The 17,901-nt window shown below is 51.8% G+C and overlaps 1 protein-coding gene across 5 annotated transcripts in view; it reads left to right on the top strand.

Annotated features, from left to right (window-relative positions):
- LOC146810317 (ATP-binding cassette sub-family A member 10-like) overlaps window positions 1-17,901 on the top strand; it is a 1,555,322-nt gene that overhangs the window by 895,092 nt on the left and 642,329 nt on the right. The window lies entirely within an intron of this gene.

Genomic DNA, 17,901 nt, shown 5'->3' with positions numbered 1-17,901 from the left:
TCCTTCAAAGAGGGGGACACAGCACACAGCAAAGTCCTTCTCCTTTCCTTGGCAGAAACAGCAACTGTAGGCCAACCCCAGACACACAGCAAGGGCAGTACTTCTCCTCAGTTTCTACAGCTCTTCCCCTTGGCAAAGATTCCTCTTGAATGGGAAGTAGCATTTACATCGCATGCGGTAAAACGCATGCGATTACAACGCGGTTGTTACAGCGTCCGCATTGTTACAACGCTAACCATTAGTCATTTCTACTTCTTGCTGTAGGGAGTGCTCTAAACTACGGAATAGTATAATACACTATTCCAACAACTTCCCTACTGTCGCGCATGCTGGCGTTGGAATAGTAAATTATATTATTCATATTAAGTCCAGTGTCCCCCCTACAGCAAGTCGTAGAAACGACTTGCAATGTAATGGTATGTGTTGTAACAATGCGGTTGTTGTAACAACCGCATTGTAATCGCATGGGTTGTATCGCATGCAATGCAACATTGCATATTCCTCTTGAATTCCAGGAATGATCTAAAGTTCAGGGGTTTTAGGTATAATACTTATACCCCAAAATGTCTTTGTTCTCTTTGTGCAAGGGGCTCTGAGCCCAGTTCAAACCAGTTCTGGGGGCACTCTGCAAGTGCACAACAACATCCATTGTCATTGTGAGCCTTGGCTCCAGACACACCACAGGGGGGCGGAACCAGCATTGTGTAAGGCAGGCACAGCCGTATTCAGGTACAGGTGCTACTCCTCCCACCACTCCAAATGCAGATCAGGCCTATTCAGCCTAGTGCCTGCTCATCCAGACTCCTGAAGCCACTGCACCTCCCCAGCCCCTGTCACTCCAAAGACAGACAGTCAATCCACAAACAGGCAGAGGCACACAGGATGGTTGAACAAGAAAATATCCACTTTGTAAAAGTGGTATTTTCAAACACACAATTTAAAAACCATCTTTACTAAAAGATGTGTTAATAAATCCTGAGTTCAGGGATATCAATCTCCATTTTTCTATCTTATCCCTATGGGAAGAGATGCTGGTAGAATTTTACATTGAGTCCTATGTGGCAAGATAGCCTTTCAATAGATAAAACAAAATTGGCATTAATTCACTATCTGGACATGTTACACACACGAGTATATGTCCTGCCTTTCACGTACACTGCAGCCTGCACAGGGGGGTACCTTGGGAATCCCATTGGGGTGTCCTATATGTAAGAATAGGGAAGGTTAGGGCCTGGCAAGTGGGTACACTTGCCAAGTCGACATGGCAGTTAACAAACTGCGCACAGACACCGCGGTGGCCGGCCTGAGACATCTTTTCTGGGCTACTCATGTGGGTGGCACAATCAGTGCTGCAGGTCCAGTAGTAGCATTTGATTTACCAGCCCTGGCACACTCAGTGCACTCGGGACCTACTGGTAAAACAAATATGCCAATAAGGGAGTGTAGGAGAGTAGGATCTGCCTCTTATGGTTACCCCCACTTTTTGCTGCTGTAACACTGTTTTTCGACTTTAGTCTGGCTGGGACCCTGCTATTCAGGACCCCAGACTAGCTGCTTCCTCTCTAAATTGATTCCATGTACTTGAGGTACACTCCAGATTGGATTCTGGGGTACCCTTGTGAGTCCCTAGTATATGGTATATTATGGACCCAGGGCATAGGTACCCCTGAGGCCTACCAGTGGCTTAAGCATGTATTATGCCACTCCTGGGAAGCCCTACAAAATGACACTACAGCTCTGCTACTGCAGCCTGCGTAAGGTGGTGCATGCACCCCTTACTGCGATATAGGTTCACTATATCTCACCTATCACTGCACATAGAAACCTATCAGTCACCCCTATGGCAGGCCTTATCAATCCTGAAGGCAGGGTGCTTGGTTATATGTGAGAGGGTGCCCAGGCATGAGCTGAGCCCCTCTGCAGCCTTCAGAATCTATCCTCTGGGGTTGTTGGTGGTGCAGCCTGACCATATACTCTTAAGTGCATTTTGACCAAACGGTAAATGCTAACTTTGGACTGGCTGCACGGAAACATGTTGTGTTTGGTGTCAAACACCTTGGAATCATATCCCCACACCAGTAACTCCAGTGGGAGTATGATCCCACCCTTCTAGAGGGAGAGACATGACAGCACCGGTATACCCGGTACCAACTTAAAAGAGCTCTGTCATCACAAAATGGATGCTGCAGCCACAGACATGGGTCTGGCCTCCTGCTGCTGACTGAAACTCCGGCAGGGGAGGCCTGGACAATAGGTTTCCTGTCACAGGGAGGTGTAACCACCTCCCAGACAGGCTAATGTATATTGGAGCTGGGTGGGAGCACTCTCAGAGTGCTTTGAAGTCCTGCACTGGGGGCACATTTGGTGTCCCTGTGCATAGTCCAGCTCAAACCGGTTCAGGGGCTACCAGCCCCTGCTCTGGCACGAAACTGGACAAAAGAAATGGATGTAGCCACCCCTCTTTCCAAACCCTCCCATAGGTGGGTCCCCTGAGTTAGTCCACCTCCTCTCTTAGGTATAAGTAAGGAACCCCTGGCAACAGGACTTTTAGATATCCCTGGACGAAACTCTGCAACTGAATCCTGGAACTTCGACGCTCTACTCAAGACTAGAGGACTGAAGAAATCTCCTTTGGGGTCAAGGAGTGACTCCCCTGATTGGCAGGCACCAACAAAGCAATTGCAGGTCTGCATCTCTGAAGCTCACGATGGACTCCGAAGTATCTGCAGCCCAGGAAGAGGATTTCCAGATGTCTCAGAGGCTGACCCGAGTCCCCTGCAAAGCTGAGACCCGCCGCCCTTGTGAGTAACGTGGAACTCCTGGTCGCCGTGCACATTTGCAAGTGCTTTGACTTCCCGACGTCTCTCGAAGTCGTGCTTTGGGTTACTTGTATCCCACGCCCCGTGCACCATCTGCACCGAAGATTGTGGGCCTTCACTCCACGAGTGTTCCGTGAGCCCGCTTCTTGCATTTCCGCTCGAGGCTCCTTCGCGATCCCTGGTCCGTCGACTGGTGGGTCCCTGTGACGGCAACTCTGACTTTCCTTGGGCTTCCCTAGTTGCTCTAGATGTGCCCTGACTCCCCACCGCGTGGTGAGTCCCTCAGACCTTGCTGGTCTGCACCGAAGCATTGTTCTCCTTTCTGCATGGGTTGCTGTTGCCAAGGCTTGTTGTGTCCAATCCGGGCACCGGCGCTGCAGCACTCGACATCCTTCATGGGACAGCTCGAATCCAGCTCCTGGTCATCCACGACGCCTCCTGGTCCTCGTGGTTGAAGAGTCAAGCTTCACCCTCTTCACCTGAAATCACCCGACATCGGTGGGCATTCGCCTATCGTGCCCCTGGTCACTGGCTAGTGACCCAGACTCTGTCCCCTCTGTTTTCAGGTTCTTCTCATCTTTGATCCAGGCTTGGATCCCTTTGGACACTTTGCATCTTCCCGGCAGCAGCACTTCTTCGCCAGCTCCCATTGAAAATGACGACGCGACCCGACACCATTTGACACCTATGCACCCGGCTTCCCTGGGTGAGGTAACATGAATACTCCAGTGCTCCCATGGGTGTTGACCCTAGAACTTCCTAAGTCCAAAAGGGTTTGGTCCTAGCTCATCTCTAAGTGTCCCTAATCTTTGAAAATCTAACCACGACTTTCCCCATTGAAGATAACGGGAGCTCGCGGCTGTTATCTCACCCTGCACACGGCCCCCGTGGGTCCCCTGTGCCACTACCTTGGGTGGTTACTTGGGGTCCTAGTGATTCTACAGGCCTTGTGGCTAGTTATGTCATCGTTCTTATACCACTATTTTAGTATATGGTTTGGCTCGCCCCTAGGGCCTAACGTGTATTTGTGCTATTTTACTGTAATATTTGAAGTGTAACTTATGTGTTTGGACCTCTAGCGTCATAAAGAAAATAGTAGGGTGTGTTTAGAAATAAATACATATATTTTATATATATACCTGGTGTGGTTGTCTTTCATTTAGCCATTCAAGAGATTATAGACTGGTAAAACAAGCTGCTTTACATTCCTTCAAGATTTAGCCTGAAGGCTGCTCTCCATACCTACCACTAGGATAGCTTTCAATAAAGGTTGTCTTTAACCTATCATCAATAAGGGGTTGTTTGGACTGGTGCAAGGTGCCCACTATAACTAGTGGACAGCATATATGAGGCCAACTTCTCACAGGGAGAACCAATCACAATACCAATTTACACAGAAAGCATATGCACTGTAGCACTGATCAGCAGTGGTAAAGTGCCCAGAGTCCTATAGCCAAACAAACACAGGTCAGGAAAAAATAGGAGGAAGAAGAAAAAAGTTTGGGGATCACCCTGCAAAAAGTGGCATTTCCAAAAATCGTATTACAAGTGCCATAGGATATAATGGACTTGTAATGCGGCGGGCGGGATATCCGTTTTGTTTGTGACGGAGTATCCCAGTTTGCCAAACTCTAAATCAGGCCCTTGGTGTTTGGGAATAAAATTTATAACGTTCCATTACTGCATTCACACTTTTTCTAAACCTCAAAGTAAGCTGTTTGACAGCATAATCAAATTTATCCAACCCAGCTGAGATATTAAATTCTAGTTTAGGATGATTTTTGGATTCCTTAAAACCTGCACCCTCCAAAAAATGTTTTAACAATGCTAGTGGCTGAGTTGTATCACATTCATCCCCTTCAAGAATTGCGACAAAAGCCAGAAATACTTCAAACCAACCTTCCAATGACATTGCAAATTCACCAGACTGTTGAAGAAACACTTAAGGTGGAGCAATTGAAGACATTATGGCAAACAACAATGAATAACAATTAATATCAAAAAAATATTAGTCAAATTGAAGTATCTCTAGACATGTAATAAATAGGAGCTGAGACCTCAATATGAAGGAAAATCCTACTCTATAGTGCAAAATAGGGTGTGAATCGAATCTACTCCTGTTGGTATGCCTGCCGCCGTAAGCAGGCAATCTATTGCAATTTTAGATAATTAATACTATTGGCATGCCTGTCACTATAAGCACGCAATATCCTTATAAATCACAAGTGTATTTAATCAAGCATATGTGGATGAACTTAAAAACAACTGCCTAATGCTCATTTTCTTCCTTTATGGGTTATTGCTCTTGTTTTACTCCTCCTGCCTGTGGTGTTGGGCCTCAGGCCCACATCACGGCAATGATGGACACGGACACCAGGATCTGTATAGCAGTAACTGGCCATGAGCACGTGCACCCGGGCCCTTTTATTGGCGGGGCCACGTCACTCGTGACACCCGTTATGGATGGGTGTGGTAGTGCAAGTGTGTCCAGCCCTCGAGGGAGTGGCTGGGATTACAGCTTCCTGCGGAATACTAGAACGTGTCCCGCAGGACACTACAGTCCTCCCCAACTTTATTGAAGAACAAACAAAATGTTAGTCCAAACTGTGGGGACAAAACAAACAGTTAACTGGACACCACAGGGTCCATCAGTCTTCTGAGTCAAGTGGCAGTAAGACGTCAGACATGGGCTGGTGACTGTGCTTGCGGCAGGACCATCTTGGCAGGCACCCATAGTTTAACCTGAGGGGTTCAGGACACGACCGCCAGCTTGGAGACGTCTGCTGCATACCGTCAGTTTACTGATGATGAGATATCTTGCGGTCTTGCATGGCTTCCACTTTGCTGACGTCGGTGATGGTCTGTGGTGACCTCTAACAGTTCCTTGTAGTGGGTAGCGTAATGAAAGTAGATGGAGTCCCAGGTGAGAATTCATGGAGGCGTTGTCTGATCATTTGTCTCTGTGGAACCTTTTGGCTGCAACCGATAACCTGTCGGTGGGGCAAAGTCTCTTTTCACTCTCCTGCCTGGGGAGGCCCATTGTTGGGGTTGCTGCGGGACTGCAGGAAGCTGCGCTGGGACCACTTGTGTGCCAACTGGAGGCAGCTGCAGGACTACCGAGGAGCCGTTACTTAGTCGAACGCACAACCCTCTAGGGTGGATGAGTCTTGCCCGAGACTTGCTCTCGCTGCCGCGGTTCAGGTGGAGGCCAGGTTCACAGGTAGCCTCTGGTTTCTTTTGTCAGCTGGTGTGGCAACGGTGCAGGACTCCAGTCCATCGGTACTCTGGGAGTGGTGTTGTTTGACGCATGTGCTGATGGCTGGCGTGATGGCGGTTGCCAGCCATGTGGTGACTCGGGATGACAGGTGGTGGTGACTTGCTGGGAGAGTTGGATGTCAGTTGGGACTTGGCAGCCATGTTCCTCCACCGTGCTGAGGTTGAGTTTCTGTGGCGGCTTTACACGTAGGGTGTGTGGATCCTCTCTTGCCTGGCTTGGGGCCACTGCCGACTCCATCTTGAGGCGGTGTGAGGAAAGACACTCGGTGCTGATCTTCACCCATGGCATCTGCAGACAGGAGCAGGGATGCCGCTTGACCTAGACTTCCAACGCTCGGGGATGGATGGTCGCCTAGGAAAGCATTAGGATGAGAAGCGGTTTGTGCTTACTGCGGCTTATGTTCGGTTCACCCATGAGGCTGTATCCAGGGACGTCGGTCCGCCTTGGTGGCTGTCTGGTGTGTAAGGGCGTGCTCTTGGCTTGCAGGGTGAGTCCTCGGTCTTCTCCCTTTGTTGGTCTGTTCAGCACACCTGTGTTCATCTGGTTTTTGGGGTGACAGGCCTGTCACTCTCTTCTTTCTTCGAGGGTGTTGCGCTTGGACCTCAAGGCGGCGCTGTCGTGGCGCCGGTTTCTGCCTTTGCTCCGGCGCGCTCCTTGCTCGCTGGGCGACGTGACATCCGTTTGTGTGATGCTGGTTGTTGGAGCGCATGTTACTGTGGCAGCCTGCCACGTGGAGTGTGCGACTCCTCTCTTGCCTGTCTTGGGTCACCGCCGACTCTGTCTTGAGGCAGTGTGAGGGAGGACACTCTGTGTTTTCTTCGGCCCACAGCGGGGCTTTGCTGTTGCAGTAGAGATATATCCGTTCTCTGTGCTGCGTTCAACAGTGCTTCTTTTTGGAGATGTCTCTATCTCCCGGGCGCTTGCCCGTACTGGCAGGTTCACTGGCGCGGCCTTCTGCACGCATCGGATCTGGTGCGCTCCATCTTCTTCTGGGGCGCTCCCTTCTAGCGATTGGTGTGTCTGCATTGTAGCTTGCGGTTGGGTCTGTACACCAGTAGGAGCGAGTGATACGATCTCCTCTCTGGCGGTGACGTTGGGCAGTCACTTGTGGTGCGCACTCTGCACCAGTCTTTCTTGTGCTTTTGGTGGGGATAGCTACCTCAAGACGTTGCCGTCTGGCTGGTCTCTCACCTTCGCTGGTGGTGGCTATCTTGGGTGGTACTGCTTGCATTTGGCTCTGGGTTTCTTGCGGCTCTCTGTGGAGTTTGTCAGTCTCTCCCTGTGTTTTACAGGGGTGGCAGGCAGGGCCCCTTCTTCTACTGCCAGGGTCCTGGGGCGTAGAAATGCTGAGACTACTCCTACATGTGTACCTTGTCGTGCTGAGCACTGAAGGCGCTTGCGTGTCTGGGTGGGCCGCTTGCCATGTGTGGCTGTTTGGGCCATTGCATCGCTGATTGAGTGTGTATGGCTTTCTTTTGGGGCTGACTTCTGAAAAGCACTTCCTTTTGCCCCTTTCCTGCGCTTGACTTGCCTGCCATGCTGACTGTTGCTAGTGGGGAGAGGGTGGCGCTGTAATCAAAGTGCTGGACAGGACAGCTTCTGTGCTTCCCGGAGGCGCTTCCTGCACAGGGTTGCCTCAGAGAGTCTGCTGGACATTGGAGGTCATGCAATCTGTCTCCTTGTGAGAGCCGTTTCTCTCTCAGTGGGCTGTGTTTGACTTCATGCCAGGCAGACAGGGGTTGTCCTGACTGGTTCCTTTCCCTTGCAGTTACTTGTGGTGGGGTAGTCTGAACATCGATAGCAATGTTGTGGCCCTTTCGCACCACACAGGTCTCTGTACCTTTTGTTGCTGCTTAGTTGGGACGGCTGCAGTACCACTGGTGGCCACCGGGCAGCAGGGCAGTGCTTCTGTATTTAATGTCCCGGCCTTCGTTCTTTGAGCTGCGACCGTGTGGTTCTTGCCTACAATGCGGGGAGGTTACCTTTGCTGCTGCAGGTGCTGTGGGGCGGCGGGTGAAGCGTTCTGATTGTGCTGCCGAGCTTTCCTGTCCACGGCCCACACGTGTCAATTCAGTGAAGAGTAGCAGGTATGCAAGGGTGATGGTGGTGTAAACATGTGCCTTTTTGGTGGCAAGTGCTCCTGTGTATTTGCAGACGGTATGTGTCTTTCCCCAGTTGTATTACCAACTACCTCGTCGAGTGCAGTTTGGGTGAGGTGCAGCTAGAGGGCGCTGCTGGTGCTCGTGACTTGCATTGCAGCAGTCTCTCCCTCTCGAAGGCAGGCCACCCGAGGCTGAAGCTGCAGGCTGGAGCTCGCTTTGCGGGTGGGGTATCTTCCGGAGGCCGCTCGGTGGCTATGCTTCTCCTCCTCAGCTGCTGGAGTCAGGAGCTGTACGGTGGCGGCATCTGGTGCTGGGCCTAGACGCTTGCTGGTAAATAGAACCTACGACCAGGCGCCTACCTCCTGACCATAGAGATCGCTCGAGGAATGTAGGGGGACACAGTAGGGGCAGTGTACATGGGCTGGGCACAGGCTTGCTGGCAGCGACGGAGGTGTCTTGAGCAGGGGTCGCGCAGCAATGTGTTTCTCCGCGTCCCGGCTCACACAAGCGCAGGTTTCGCACCGGGTGACAACCAGCTCCAATTCTTTTCTTCACTGGCTGGGTGTGCACCAGGCTGGCGGGTGGCGACCTTCTCGCTCTCGCACACACTGTGTGTAATGGGCACCGCTTCGCGCCCGTGCGGTCGCTGGTGCCTCGTAGACGGAGGAGGCACGGGGACACTCGCCACCTTCGCTTCGGTGTCAGCCGTTGTAAAAGGCTACGCTGGAGCGTGCTGTGGGGCAACTGCAGGCCGTGTGCATTATATCCGAAGGCCGGGCCTCATCATACCCTGCGCCAGTGCCGTTGTGCTGTCTGTGGCTGCGGGCAGTGTCTGGGGCGTGCACACCGGTGTCGTTGCGGCCCCTCCCTTTTTTGTGCTGCAGACGCAGGGAGCGCAGTCAGCGGAGCAGTGCTTTGCTCGGGGGTGGCCAGTCTGCTCTTGGGCGCTGCACAGTGTGGATCGCAAGGCTCTTTACTTGCGGCAGCGATTGCCTGAGGGTGGCGGCGGCCATACCGCTAGCATGGTGGGGAGACTCACGCTTTCCTTGGCGTTCAGGCGGCCGCTGCGGGGGGTGCTCGTCCCTTCCTCCATTTGCCGGGGCGATGTGAGTAGGAGACAGCCAGTCTCTGTGCCTCCCTCCTTCAAGGCAGTGCTGTGTCGCGCTGCTGAGCTCGACCCTCACCACCGTCACGGTGGCGGCTCATTACCACCTCACGGGGCGCAAGGAAACACCAAGCGCGGGCATGCGGGGTTAGCTACCCGCCTTGTCGCCAATGCGGTGTTGGGCCTCAGGCCCAAATCACGGCAATGATGGACACGGACACCAGGATCTGTATAGCAGTAACTGGCCACGAGCACGTGCACCCGGGCCCTTTTATTGGCGGGGCCACGTTACTCATGACACCTGTGATGGATGGGTGTGGAGGTGCAAGTGTGTCCAGCTCTCGAGGGAGTGGCTGGGATTACAGCTTCCTGCGGAACACTAGAATGTGTCCCGCAGGACACTGCACTGCCCAACCATCCAAAATGGCCACCACACATGCAGAATTTGGTGCTTTTTCAAGAACGTTGCCCATGTTTTCTTTTTTCTGCCCAATCATCCAAAATGGCCACCTTATTGTCTCAGTTTTTGAAGGGAAATAGAAGTAATACTTTCTGTACTAGAATTGGGAACAGGCATATTTTGAGTCAGTTTCAAATGACTCACAGCAGTATAAGAGCACAGTTAAGGTTCCCAGAAGTATATCCACTGATCCTCAAACCACGAAAAAGAGCAGGAAGAGCAGCCTGGTCATGATCAACACATGACGCCCAGAAGTGCAAAGATCTTCTTCCTCAGCTTGTCGCCAGTTTGAGAAGGAGAAACAATGCCTTTATTGACAGGAACCTCCTTATTTCACAGGTCAGTAACAGCAATTAAGAAGTAGCAAACATATGTTACTGCAGCTCAGTGACTACCTCTCCAACCGCACCCCAGAATCTCTCCACCCTCACATTCCAGGATGAGATCTTAAGATTCCACTCCAATCCCAACAAGAACGCATATATGTGAACGTCTAAAATGCCACAGTTATCATAAAGAAGATCTAATCGTTCCAATCCGCAAGTACTAAATTTGAGCCGGTGGTTGCCAGTGGGTGGCACAGATAATAATGTTTGCGGACCTGCACTTATTTTTTCTCATGAAACATTTACAGTGAGATAGAAAGAGAAAAAAAAACAGATAAAACAGAAAGACAGAGGACGTGAAAGACATAAAAAAAACATCATAAAGGGAGAGACAGGAACCTGCAAAAGTGAGTGTCTGGAAGTGGATTAGAGAGGTATGCAGCCCTCCCAAGTGCCATGCATCTCGCATTAGACTTACATATTTCTTGTAATATTCCAGCATTACCCCAATTCCTGAGAGTGTCACGCAAAATAACCGTGTCCTTTAGTACGATAAAAAGGTGTAGTTCCAGTTTCTCGCTTTGCTGAGATGGACGCATAAAAGCTGACCTCCGAGTACTGTTTTTCAAGGGCCACAAGATGGCACTAGTGTACATCATTATGACATGGAAATTTTCTATCACAGAAAGTCAAACGCACTTCAGAGATTTCAAGACCGAAACACAAAACCACACACTTGCCAAATTAATGTAAAATAGCACCCCCTTCTCAAACCATAGTTTCAAACTGATGTGGTGTAATGTTGCCCCTTTCTCTTAGATGGTACCCCCCACAGAAGGATGCAGACGTGGTGCTGGTGCTGGAAGGGGTATTTATTGCGAGATTACATTAGCTAGCAGGAGCGCCGGCACGGAGCTCTGATCCCCTTTGAATCGGCGCGCTAATGCGAGTCCAAGATGGCCGCCGCCGGAAGTCCAGTGACGTCGCACGTAGTGCGCCGAGAACTAGACCGCAACACCACATCTCCCCCCTTTAATAACCAACATGCCAAGTCCCCCTTCGCACGTGTACAGTCTTACTTGTGCTCCAGGCTGAACTCTTCGAATCTTCGTGGCAGCATTATTCTCCTCCCGCAGCGTGTTCTCCTACCTCCGGTGCTCGCGGTTGGAGTGGTGCCCCCCCCCACTCGGGGATGCTGCTCCACTCGTTCCATAGAGTTCAGGACCACCCAACTCTGTCTCTATTGCTGTCTCTCGGTCTCTAGGTCCTGGTGTCTCAACTCCCCCTTCTCTTGGACGCCAGGCCTCTGGAGGAGAGCTTTCCGCCTCTCCTTCCGGTCTTCTCCTTTCTCCCTTCGTCTCCGGTGTGGACCGGGTTTCGTCCTTGTTGTTCATTTCCGTTCCGTGCTCCGTTTCCTCTGCCCTGGTACATCGTGCCATGCGATCTTGGGCCCATATCTTCCCATCGCTCAGTAAGGCCGATGTGGAGTAGGGTTCCACTACTTGGAATGGTGGCGTGAATTTGCTGTCCCCTTTTCTCCCGGGTGAAGGGAGCTTCACCCTGACCCACTCTCCTTTTTCCAGTGCGACTTCCTTGGTGTTGTGTCTTGAATCATAGTAGTTTGTGTACACGGCTTGCGCCTTCTCCAAGTTCTTGCGCACCACCGCCGGTGACCAATGACTTTGCACGGTGAGCCTCTTCCATGCCACGTTGTCTCGGGTGAATGGTTCTCTCCCTCTCAGTATTCGGAATGGGCTGTAGCCTGTGGACGAGGGAGTTATCCGGTAAGCCCATAGCAGACGCTTAAGTTCCTTCTCCCAGCTTGCCCCTTGTCCGATTGCTGCTTGCACCGACCCCATTATTACTCTATTGAATCTCTCCACTGCTCCGTTCCCCGCGGGGTGGTAGACAGGGGTACGCCGGACCGTTATCCCGTTTCTGTCCATGAAGGCCTCCCATTTGGTCGAAGTGAACTGTGGGCCGTTGTCGCTTAGGATTCCCTTGGGGATCCCTTCCCTGATGAATATGTCCGTGAGGAATCCTAAGATGGTGTCTGTCTCCGCATTCTCATCCACATGGATTTCTGGCCACTTCGAGTATCTGTCCACGACCACGGTGAGGTACTTCTGGTTACCGTGGGCGTCCTGTATGGGGCCTAGGACGTCTATTGAGATTTCTTCCCACGGGTTTTCCGGACACTCAAAACATCCCAGTGGTGGACGCAGCATCCTTTGGGTCTTGTCTGCATTGCTGCACTGTTCGCACGCCCTGACGTGTCGTTCCACCGCGAGGTCCAACCCTGGCCACCAGTAGTCCTCCTTCACTCTTCCCTTCGTTTTCTCGATTCCCAAATGCCCCTCGTGGGCCAAGGCCACCACTCTAGGTCTCAACTCCACCGGAGGCACTACCTTGTTACCCCGGAAGAGGAAACATGGGTCGTCTCCCAACGACAGTTCTTCTCTGATTTCCCAGTACTGTTTGAGTTCTTCTCCGAGTAGCCTCTTCTCCGGCCACCCTTGCGTCACATACGTTTTGACTGCCTTCACTTTCTCGTCCGCCTCATACTCTTCTTCCCACTCTTGCCTGCTGATGGCTTTCTCGTGATCACCCATGAACGCCACTGCGTACTCTGCCCACTTTTCTGTGTCCTGTGTCTCTGCAGATTCCTTCGCTGCTGCCCTGCTTAGGTAGTCTGCTACTCTGTTCCTAGTACCGAGTATGTACTCCACGTCGTACACGTAGTCGAGGAGTCGTAGCGTCATTTTGGCGATCCTCGGTGTTGCGTGCTTATGGCCGTTGGACGTGAGGACTTTTACCAAGGGTTTGTGATCTGTACGCAAAAGGAATCTTCCTCCCCACAGGAACTGTCGGAACCTCTCCACTGCCCACACCACGGCCAGCATCTCTTTTTCTATCACACTGAATTTGCGTTCATTGTCTGCCAACATGCGGGATGCGAAGCTGATCGTGGCCGCCGCTCCTTGTGTGGACTGTTGAGTTAGTACTGCGCCTAAACCTTGATCGCTCGCGTCTGTGGTTAGGATCGTGGGAGCCATTGGGTCGAATCCTTGGATGGGTACCGCCCCGCATATTTCTTCCTTCATCCTCTCAAATTCCTGCTGTTGTTCTTCCTTCCATGCAAACGCCGTCTTGTCCTTCAGGATCAACCTCAGGTGGTGTGTCTTTGACGCGAAGTGGGATACGAACTTGCTGTAGAATTCAGCCATCCCTAAGAACGTCCGTACTTCCTCCTTGTTCGACGGTGTGGGTGCGTTCCTGATAGCCGCTACGTTTGACGCTTTGGGTTTAATGCCCTCCTGGCTGATTTCATGCCCCAGGTACGTGACACTCTCCATTCCGAACCTGCACTTGTCCCACTGGGCTGTGAGGCCATTATGCTTGAGTACTGCCAGTACGTCCGCTAGCTTCCTGTCATGTTCTTCCCTGGAGGCTCCCGTCACCAAGATGTCATCTTGGAAGTACTGGATTCCTTCCATCTTGTTGAACAGGCGGTACATCAATTTTTTGGAACACTGCTGCAGCAGAGGCCAGCCCGAACGGCATCCGTAAGAATTTGTAGCACCCAAACGGTGTTATGAACGATGTGAGATGGTTGCACGATTTGTGGAGTGCAATCTGGTGGTATGCGGACGGTAAATCTACCGTGGAGAACCACTTGGCGCCCTTGGTCTTGGCCAGCATCTCGTTGATGCGGGGAAGAGGGAACTTGTCCACTACAATGTTTTTGTTGAGCTCCCTGAGGTCCACACACAATCTCACCTTCCCGTTTGGCTTCTGTGCCACCACTAAGGGGGCCAACCATTCCGCATTGTCGATGGCTTCAATAATCCCGTTGTCCTCCAACCTCCGTAGTTCCTCTTGTACTGCCTCTCTGGTGCGGAACGGAATGTTCCGTGCTTTGTGTGACACCGGTCGGGCTCCTTCCTTCAGGTTTATTCGGTGCGTGAATTTGGTTAACTTCCCTATATCTTCTCTGAAGACTTCTGGGAACTCCTCCTTCCACTGTCTTGCCCCCGCTCCTGGGTCTTCCTCCATCATGAGCACTTGGACTCGACCTCCCGGGTTCAATTTTATCCCAAGCTTTCCTTGGTCCCTCCATCCCAATACTGATGGCCCTTTTTCTGCCACGTATAGTTTCCCTTTGCACGTTCTGCCCTTGAACTCGAAGGTTAGGGGACAATACCCGATCATCGGTATAGGTTCCCCGGTGAATGTCACAGGATGGATGTCTGTGGGACGCAGTTGGTGTGTTGTAACCGGATCGAAGTCCTCCTCCCATATCTTCCTTCTTATGATCGTGTAGGGGGAACCCGAGTCTGCGACCATTGTGACTCTCACTCCCCCGATGTTCATGCCGCATCTGGGTTTCTTGTTGACCGCCCCGTCAATCCCCAGTATCTGATCCTCTATCATCAGGATCTCTTCTTCGTCCTCCTGGCTTTCCGCTTCTTCCTCCTTGCCCGTCTCCTGTGCCACATACTTCACTTGCTGCCTCGGCGCTTTCCTACGGCATACCCTTTCGTAATGGCCCATCAGGCCGCAGTACGTGCATTTGGCGCGGAACGCTGGGCACCCTTTGTCGTTGGCGGCGTGTCTATTGCTGCCACATCTGTAGCACGTGTTGGTGTTCCCCTGTCCCTGTACTTGCTGTTTCGCGCCCTTGTTTGCGGACTTCCTGTATGGTCGCGTGTTGTGTTGTTCTGCCGCCGCTTGGCCCTCGCGGCTCTTCCGTTCCTCTACCCTGCACACCGCTTGTTCCGGGAGACGTTCCTTCTTCGCCACCTCTGCACACCTCTTGGACAATTCGGCTTTCTTTACCATGGCCACCACTGTCTTAAGGGGTTCGTCGCCATTGGCCCACAGCTTGTCTTGGATAGACGTGTTCGCTGCATGCATTACTATTTGGTCCCTGATCAACTCTTCCTGGAAGGTCCCAAATTTGCACGTTAGAGCCAGCTTCTGTAACGCCGCCACATACTGGTCGATCGTTTCCCCTTTATGCTGCGCTCTGTGGTAGAAATTGTACCTGTCGACGGCTACACACACAGTCGGGTGGTAATGTGCATCCATATCGTCGATCGCGTGCTGAAACACGTCGTCGTCTCCTGCGGTCCGCACTACTTTCACCAGATCGTCGTACACTCTCTGACCTGCCGGCCCCAGGTGGTGTAAGAGTATCCTCTTCCTGCGCGTGCTCGAGAACTCTCCGCCGCCTTCTTCCTCTAAAGCGAACAGATAGTTCAAGAAATACCGCTTCCAGTCCTCCCACGGCATCTCCGGAACCCCCGCCTTCGTTAGGAAGGGTACTGGGTTCGGCGATCCGGTCGATGTGGTACTCATCTTGCTCCCAGCCTCCGTCCACCGCGTCCGTGGGCTCGAACCTCTCGACGCACTGGCGCCGCTGGAGCTCCCCTCGCTTGGGTCGTCGTCTTGGTCGGGTTTTCCGCTTCCCGCGCGTCTTCCTGTGACCCCCGCCACGATGCGTGGAGTTGCTTGGCCGTGTGCCTCTCCCTGGCGCTGTCTCTTACCGCCGGGCTGCTGCCGCTCTGAACCAGGCTCTGTCGGGGTCCTCCCGTCCTGATGCGTGTCCTCCACCGCTCTCCGTGACACTGCCGCGCTCCTGCCAGCATGGGGTGGTGACCGTGGGTGTAGACAGCGTGCTCACCCCGTGGCACTCTCCCTGGAGGCAGCGCTGGGCCGTTTCACCTCCTCGTCGCCATTGTAATGTTGCCCCTTTCTCTTAGATGGTACCCCCCACAGAAGGATGCAGACGTGGTGCTGGTGCTGGAAGGGGTATTTATTGCGAGATTACATTAGCTAGCAGGAGCGCCGGCACGGAGCTCCGATCCCCTTTGAATCGGCGCGCTAATGCGAGTCCAAGATGGCCGCCGCCGGAAGTCCAGTGACGTCGCACGTAGTGCGCCGAGAACTAGACCGCAACACCACATGTGGCTATCCAGCCCAAAACGAAGCTTCTAAATACATGCCAAAAACTGGGCCAGTCTAAACAGCAGTAAAAGAGGGGCCTACTGTACAGGGATAAGATCCTCCTTGGAGACCCTCTCAAATCCTGTAGCCTGGGGTCCCACTGGCAGAGAGCCTGGACAGACTGTCAATTGATCATGATCTGATAATGCCATTAATTTGATTGATTGCCAGACAGGAAGGCACAGGCTATCTAAGGCAGGCAATCTCTGTTTAATTTATTGTTTCTCTGCCTCCTGCCCAGTAAAAGGTGTTCGACCTAGACTGTGGGCTGTGTCATACTGCTGCTTATGTGTGGGGGACATTATACTGTGCGCGAAAAAGTGTCACTCATAGGGGCAGATTTATGTTTCCTGACGCATCCCTGCAAATCAGCAAGGATGCGCCAGGAATGATGCGTCACGCAAGTTTACCCTTGCGCCACACATGATGCGCCGCATTTACAATGCGGCGCATCATGGCGCAGGAATAAACAGATGCGTGACGCATCCGATGGCGTAAGGTTGGCGCAGTGCTTCAGTTGCGTCGCAAGCGCGACGCAACTCAAGCACTGTTCCAACCTACCCTATCCCTAACATGGTGCGTCAAGCCTTACGCCTGCTTCAAGCAGGCGCAGGGTTTTGGCGCATCAGCGTTGGGAAAGTGACTCAGTTAAATCTTATAGATTTGACTGAGTCACTTTTCAGGGGCGTTCCTGCGACGGACCGCCCCCCCCTCTGTCGACACGCCCACGTGAAACCTGACGCAGGTTTTACGTGGCGCAGGGCTTTACATCGTGACGCATCTCCATAGATGCGTCACGATGTAAATATGGCGCAACGTGGCGCAGGGTTTACACCGCCGCTGCATCACAAAAGTGACGCAACGGCGGCGTAAAAGTGGCGCATCTCCAATATAGATCTGCCCCATAGTTGTTGAATGTTACTCATATTTACTCTTAAATTATGGAAATATCACACGTAAGAAATCTGAAACCCTGGCAGCTATGGGTATGAGGTGGATATAAGACTACATAGCCTTGGTATTGGGTGTGCCTACATCTAATTTCACTGGCCACCAACTTCCAAGCAGAGCGTTGGGTACTGGCACTTACTCTTTTACAAATAAAGCACTGAAATCCTCCTTTCGTAGACTCGATATCGTCACGTAGGTTGCGTACTCGACAACATGAGACTGACGGCGTCGAGGAGACAATAGGCCTTATACACGCTACATGATACCATTTCGTATTGGGATTACTGAACTCGTAGAAACTTTATTTAAGGACGCCGCAGCAACAGACACCCTCTGTGGGTTGGAAATATCACCATAGAAATAAAATTTACATTAAGGAGACTTAGCCTTGAAAAAGTTGCGGGACTAATTCCCATGTATGCGACGAAACACATGTCGGCTGTGTCAGTGTGTGAAGATCTACTGAATAAAGGAGAAGAGAAGACAGAGAGAATCTGGAATCTTTGTTCAATTGTGCTTATTTCATTGCACTGTCTATTATTTGTCGAAGATTTCTTTGACGTGTGCTGGGAAGTGTAAATGTACTCTGGTATCTTAGGCTAGTAAATTGGGGAGGTGGGTGGTTCTCCTCACCTTGCAGCACCGCCACTCAAATAGGTACTATTGTATAAATTGCCACGTGGTTTTCTCCTGAGAGGCGCCAAGCAACCTAGAAAAAATACCACTTTTCCTTTTGTCTCGATTTCGTCAAGTTTGCTAGGATTTTGATTGTTCAGTTCAGGTGTGGCTGGAGTTTTAGAGGTATGAAGTTTTTGCTTCACTAGAGCCACCTATTTAAAGGTATGTTTTAGA

This window comes from Triturus cristatus, chromosome 7 (genome assembly GCF_964204655.1).
Source record: "Triturus cristatus chromosome 7, aTriCri1.1, whole genome shotgun sequence".
NCBI lineage: Eukaryota > Metazoa > Chordata > Amphibia > Caudata > Salamandridae > Triturus > Triturus cristatus.
The sequence above is the reverse complement of the archived record's forward strand: the minus strand, read 5'-3'. Positions and strand labels throughout refer to the sequence as shown.